This window comes from Pinus tabuliformis, chromosome Q (genome assembly GCF_031772625.1).
Source record: "Pinus tabuliformis cultivar Carrire ecotype Pingquan chromosome Q, CPIR1, whole genome shotgun sequence".
In the NCBI taxonomy this organism is placed as follows: Eukaryota; Viridiplantae; Streptophyta; class Pinopsida; order Pinales; family Pinaceae; genus Pinus; species Pinus tabuliformis.
The window spans coordinates 314,597,367-314,604,390 of record NC_142296.1 but is presented as its reverse complement, the minus strand read 5'-3'; positions in this window follow the sequence as shown (position 1 = coordinate 314,604,390).

Below are 7,024 nucleotides of genomic sequence, written 5' to 3'. Positions count from 1 at the left end.
TGATTGTTTGTGTCCTTTACACTGGTTGATTCCTTCATTTGATCTTTCATCTGATACTCTTTAAACTCTGTGAATATCCTTTGACCTTGCTGAGTAACTTTTACTATGTTATTTTTACCTTTACTGTACTTTTCAGGTTTTTACTGTGTTTTTCAACAGTAAATCCTTTTAGATTTTATGTCACATGGTAAAATAATTTGATATGATCTTCATATTTGTCTTCAAACTGTACGCAGCCTTTTTTCTTTGTAAGCGTGGAACAGAAGTTTTTACTTACAAAACACAAAAATTGTTAAGAAAACATAGGTGACAGAGGAGGACATCAATGGATTTATTAAGCTTGAAAGGATATCAATAGTAAATCCTTTTAGAGTTTATGTCACATGGTAAAATAAGTTGATATGATCTTCATATTTGCCTTCAAACTGTACGCATGCTTTTTTATTTATAAGCTTAGAACAGAAGTTTTTAACTGCAAAAAACATAAATTGTTAAGAAAACATAGGTGATAGAGGAGGACATCAATGGCTTTATTGAGCTTTAAAGGATATTGGAAGGTGTACAGAGCGTATCGGAAGGTAAAATAATGGTTTTATTGGTCACAGAGGCTTATAGGGGCTTCACTATGTAAACGGGCGAAACAAAGCCAAAATGGTGATTTTTGCGTTTAAACGGAAAAACAACTTTCCTTTTGAAATATGGCGCAAAGTGAATAGTGGTCATTTTATTGTTATGCTGGAGGTGGTTTTGGTTTTCATCGCATCTCTTATGAGGTGCAGGCAGTTTTGGGAGGGGTCACCCTATACAGTCTGAGCCTGACACATAGCAAGGGGAGGTTAGGAGAATACCGCTTTTCGGGCAGGTAATGCTCAGACAGAGAGTCAGCCTGAAATTGTTGAGGGTCAATGGATTTGAATGTATTGGATCGAATGATGGTGGAGCGAAAGAATAGTGCTGAGGTAAGAGGAAAGAGCAATGGAGGGGCCCACGATTAATCATGGTGGTATGGCTTTATTATGGTTTAAAACTAAGATTAGCAGTTAAATGGAGGTTTAGGTTAATTCTTCGTTTAAATCATAAAAAAAATTTGACAAACAAAACCTTCACAAAACACGGTATGGTGGACTTGAAAAAATATGAATTCGGGAAGGTAAATGATATCGGGTCTAGGTTCATTGCATATTGCAATCACAGTTTAGAGAAGGAAAGGCCCATCGCAAAGGAATGTGATAAGGGTCGAACGCGACGTAGAAAATAGATCATAGATAATAATTTGATCAGGTTCGGTTCCCATCACATATCAGAGATCGCAATGGTGGAAGGTAATGCTTTAGCCGGGACTTGCGATGGAGGCGGATGCAAAATGGTAATAAATTATGAAATATATATGTGTTGGGTTTGAGTTTCCATCGCAATTGGAGATCTCAATGGAGGGTAATGCTTTAGCCAGGACTTGCGATGGAGGTAGATGCAAAATGGCATTGAATTATGATATATATTGCGTCGAGTCTGGGTCCATCGCAATCGCATATTGCAATGCGGGGAGAGTGCATGCACGTTGAAAAGTTTGCGATCCGTGATTATGTGATATGTTATGAAATACATAGTTTTATTATAAAACTTATGGTTTCGGGGTATTTTAATAAAGGGAGTTAATATATACGGGAAAGGGAACTTTTTAGGGGTTTAATACTATAAGTTAGAGTTAATATGAAATATGAGCGGAAAGGGGAAATAGACTAAGTATAATTCCTTTTATGAGTTATTTGCTTTTCACATATATACATTAATACTTAGGCTAAACATCTTTTTGTGGGTTTTTGGGTAAAAGGGGATTTAACATGGGGTTTTCACTTTTCCTAGGCAAAAAGGATTTTAACCTTAAGGAAAGGAGTTTTTTATGGAAAATGAATGAATATGAACTGTATGAAGGTAGGAAGGGGATATTAGTAAATATAGGGATGAATAGGGAGGAGGGAAGTTAATTAATTGATCTTGTAGACATTCATTTGCTTTGTGTAATTGCATCATGGACATAGAAACATATGGTAAAACATGATAAATGTACCTTTTGTCCAATCAATCAACATACTTCTGCAACCTTTCTTCTACTTACCCTTTGCTTATCCTATCATTTTTTCTTCACTTAATGGGTGCATTTAAGCTAGCAAACCCTTTTCCTTTTTATTTTACAAATAAAACTATCTAATTATAACCTTATAACATCCAAGGGCTTAGATTAAACTGATGAGCACCTTATTATTCTCTACCTAACTACTGATCTGCAAAGATTAAACAGTTTGGCCAGATCTTTATTCTCTAACTATAACATCAAATTTTAAAGCATGAAGGAGTCAAGATTAAACTATTTGACTGTCATGGGTTGTGGAATTTATGACAAGCTGCACACAACCATTATTTTGTAGAAACAATAGTAGTGGCATTTGGACTTGCTCACTTTCAGAGTTTATTTGTTTTATTTTCTTTCAAACCTAACATTTTCTTTTTTTCTTTGATTTTTTAGGATATCTAACCTAACATTTTCTTTGATATGGACATCATCATCAAGATATTTTCAAAAACATTTTATTCACTATTGTTATGTCCATATCCTAACTTAACATTTTTTCAAAATATTTTTATTTTTTGACTATTTTATTCTACCTTATCAAAACCAAAAAATGCTACAACATTGGCTCCATTTGGGGACTTCTTTCTCTTGTAGAATGTAGAGAACCTGTAGATCCATGTGCCTTCTCCTTGGGCTATGGAGTCCTTGCTGTAAAAAGATCACACTGACATCTGGAAAAGTAAAAGAAAACCTGAGTATTCACAATGAAAACTATTTCAACTTCTTAGTATTTAATATAATGTTTGAGAAACCTTCCATTTACAAGATAAGTGGAATATAGCCCCTCAAGATTCTGCAGCACAAAAGTGTTGTTACCCTTGACTTCAATAATTACTAAAGGTCCAAACCATATATTTTCAAATTTGTCATGGTTTCCTTTCTCTTCTCTCCTGGCATCTCATCTTAGAACTAGATCACCTTCCTTAAAGCCCCTCTCCCTGTTTCTTCTGTCAAACAGGGCCTTCATCTTATTATGATATTTATTCAATTTGTATTGAACTTCATCTCTATTTTCATTAAGTTCAATAATTTGATTTATTCTTCTTGAAAAATCATCAGGTTCATCTGTTGAATCCTGTAGGAATTTTAAAATAGGAAAGGCCAAATTGGTAGAGAAGATTGCATATTTCCTATAGACTAATTGAAATGGAGATTTGCTAGTTGATCTCTTTGGAGTAATTTTGTTTGCCCATACTACATAAATCAAATGTGAATCCCAGCTCTTCTTATGATCAACTAGAGTCTTTTCTATTACCTTTACCAGACTTTTATTTGATGACTCTGCAAGGCCATTACCTTGAGGGTAGTATGGAGTTGAATGATGTAACAGAATTTGATATTTCTACCAAAAATCAATCATTTTAACACTAGAAAAAGATGTTGCATTATCGATGACAATTTGAGTTGGGTAACCAAATCTAGATAAGATATTCTCCTCAATAAACTTAATTACTACTGAATCAATAGCATTTATGACTAGAATTTTTCCACACATTTAGTAAAGTAGTCTGTTGCAGTGAGGATCCATCTATGCTGATTACTTGAAGTGGGGTGAATCTCTCCAACAAAATCTAATCCCCATTGAGAAAAAGGTGTTGAAACTATTGATGGAACAAGTGGAAGAGCTGCTAATTTTTGTTTACCATCAAACATTTGACAAGGAATACAACCTCTGACCTTTGCCCCTACTTGTAAGAACAATGTCAGCCAATAAAATCCTCCCCTCTGAATCTTGTATGTTGTTTCTCTCCAAGCATAATGTCCCGCACAAAATCCTGTATGAAATTGATCAATGATTCCTTCAATTTTTGATTCTATTAAACATAATAAAAAAATATTAAGTGGATCTCTCCAGTATAAATTTGCATTTATAATGCAGTACTTGATTGATTTTAACTTAAGGGTTTTACACTGGGTTTTGGAGAATGATGTTGGCCACTCAAAATGGATTAAGAAATTTACAATATCTTGATACCAGTTTGACAAGAAGAATTTTTCATCAATGTGTGTAGGACTGATCTACTCTGAAGGTAGAGGTTCTTGTGGATTCTCCCCTTTAGGATGAAGGGAAGGTTCTTGTGGATTCTCCCCTTCTGCAACGACAGAAGGTTCTTGTGTATTATTCCCTTGTATTTCTAAACCAAAATTGATTCCAAGTACTTTGCAATTGGATTCAGCTAAAAGCTTGGCTAATCCTTCACCTTTGACTAGCTTGGTAGTCTTGATAGTTAGATTAAACTCCAGAATTTGAGTGATCCATCTGCCTCTTCTCCCAGTAGTGTTTGGTTGGGTTATGACAATTTTCAAAGCACTATTAGGGACATAAGCAGTAATAGGTAAATGTAAGACATACATTCTGAATGATTTCAAGGCTTGAATAAGGGCATAGGCTTGTTTCTCAATTATGTCGTGCTTAAGCTCAGCATCTCTCATAACCTTGCTGAAAGAGGCTATGGGTTGTTATGGGAATCTTTATTTTTCTATAATAGAACGACAACAAGGGTTGTTTCAGAGGCAAAAGAGAAAATACTAAATGGCTTAGTATAATCAGGGTTGGCTAAGGTGGGAGCTTCAGAGATAGCTCTTTTTATTTGTTCAAATTCATGCCTAGAAGAGGTGTTCCATTTGATTCCATGGTCCTTTCGGAGCATGTCAATTATATCTTTTACAATCTCTGCATAATTTGGAATAAAACTCCTTAGAAAATTAATCTTGCCTAGAAAAGCTTGAATCTCCTTCTTGTTTCTAGGTAAGGTCAATGTTTCAATGGAAGATACTCATTTGGTGTCGATTACTACTCCCTACTTTGAAATTATATGGCCCAACAGTTTTCCTTATTTGACAGCAAACAAGGACTTCTTAGGGTTCAATGATATTCCAATTTATTTTACACCTGTCAAAAACCTTCATCAAGTGCTTTAGATGTTTCTGATTAGATTTAGAAAAAATAGTTATGTCATCAAGATAAATAACCACAAATTTATTTACCTGACACATAAAGTCTATGTCCATAGCTCTCTGAAATGTTTCTCCAACATTTGTTAAGCCAAAAGGCATCCTAGCATACATGAATGTACCCGAGGGTGTAGTAAAGGTTGTCTTCTCTCTGTCTGCTATATCAACATTCACCTAATTATAACCTGAAAAACCATCAACCATAGAAAGTTTGTGTGCTCCTGAAACCATTTGAAGTAACTGATCCATTTTGGGCAAAGGATAATCATCTTTTAATGATGCCTTACTCAAATTTCTAAAATCCACACAGAGTATTATTTCTCCATTTTTCTTTCTAACAGGAACTAGATTTGCAACCCAATTAGAATATCTAAGAGGGAGGATGATCTGAGCATCTAGAATTTTCTTAATCTCCCTTTCTATAGTTGGTAGAGGGGCTGGATTTATCCTTCTAAGTTTCTGTTGATAAGGTTTTTCTTCTGGCTTCAAAGGAATCTTATGTTGTATTAATGAAGTATCATAGGTCTTTAGATCAGCATAAGTCCAAGCAAAAGCATCTTTATAATTTTGTAGTAACTTGAGATATTTAGATTTGATCTCAGGGTGTAGAGATGCACATATTTTGATGTTTTTTCTATCTTCATCAGTTCCAATGTTAATCTCTTCTATGTCATCTTTTGAAGAAATGCACTGATGGTTTCGTAGGACATCATTTTGATCAAACAATCTTTCTAAAGGAATGATTCCTTTTGGAATAAAATTATTAGATAATTGAATAATGTCATGATTAGCAAATTGGTTTTTAAAATCTAAAGTATCATTTCCATCTGCATTTTCATTTATTTTAGTTCTATCTTAATCCATTTGTAGAAATGAAAAATCATCTATTACCTGTAGAAATGATTTCAAATTTTCATCATCTTTGAATATTTGCCAATGTTTCAGATTATCTAGGATAGATGGCCTATATTTGACTTATATATGATAGAGTACATTAGTATGATTAGGAATTTTAAAAGAGCTAGTAGAGACAGCTAAGGCATCTGCATGAATATTCTGATCTCTGGGAATATGAGTCAAATTAAAAGCATCAAAGAAGTTTCCAACTGAATCCCATACTTCATTTTGGTAGGACCTAAGTCTAGGGTGCTTGGTCTGGTAAACATTTCTTACTTGCTTAACAATAAGTTGTGAATCAGTAAAAACACTTAAGTTTTGACTTTTAAGCTTTTGGCTAATTGCAATCCTAAATGGAAAGCTTCATATTTAGCCACATTATTTCTAACTTCTAAGTCTAATTTACATGATTGGGTTATATTTTCTTTTTCAAGTGAAATTAAAACTACTCTAGCTCCTGCCCCATCTTTCGTGCAAGAGGCATCAAAAAACAGTTTCCAAATATCAGTTTGGTTTGGTTCAGGACTTTCAACTACCTCTTCAATTTTGACATGAGTTTTATGTTGGTTTGAAGTGAGTTGAACACAACCAAAGTCTTGATATATTGCATAAATTGGATGGTTCCTTAGTTGGTCAGTATTACAAACAGTATGTACAAATCTTACCTCTCTATATAATCTTAATTGCTCTCCTTCATAAATAGGAATAGTAGCATATGACATATCCATCTGTAGAGTTCCCCCTAATTTGGCACAACAAGACCTAGAAATGAGCATTCCAAATTTGGGAGGGATATCTGTGACAACAATATCAAGTACTACACTTTTCACTGGAATTTGGGCAAGGGTGACCACTAGATCCTTCATCAATCCAAAACAGGGCACCCTTTTAGAATCAAAGGTGTACATGTCATGGTAGGATTTAGTTATGTCGAGTTTCAAATGGTCCAAGATAGATTTTCGCATAAGGTTGTGTGATGCTCCTGAATCAAACATACAATTATACAACATGAAATCATTTGTTTTAAGAGTTACATAGAAA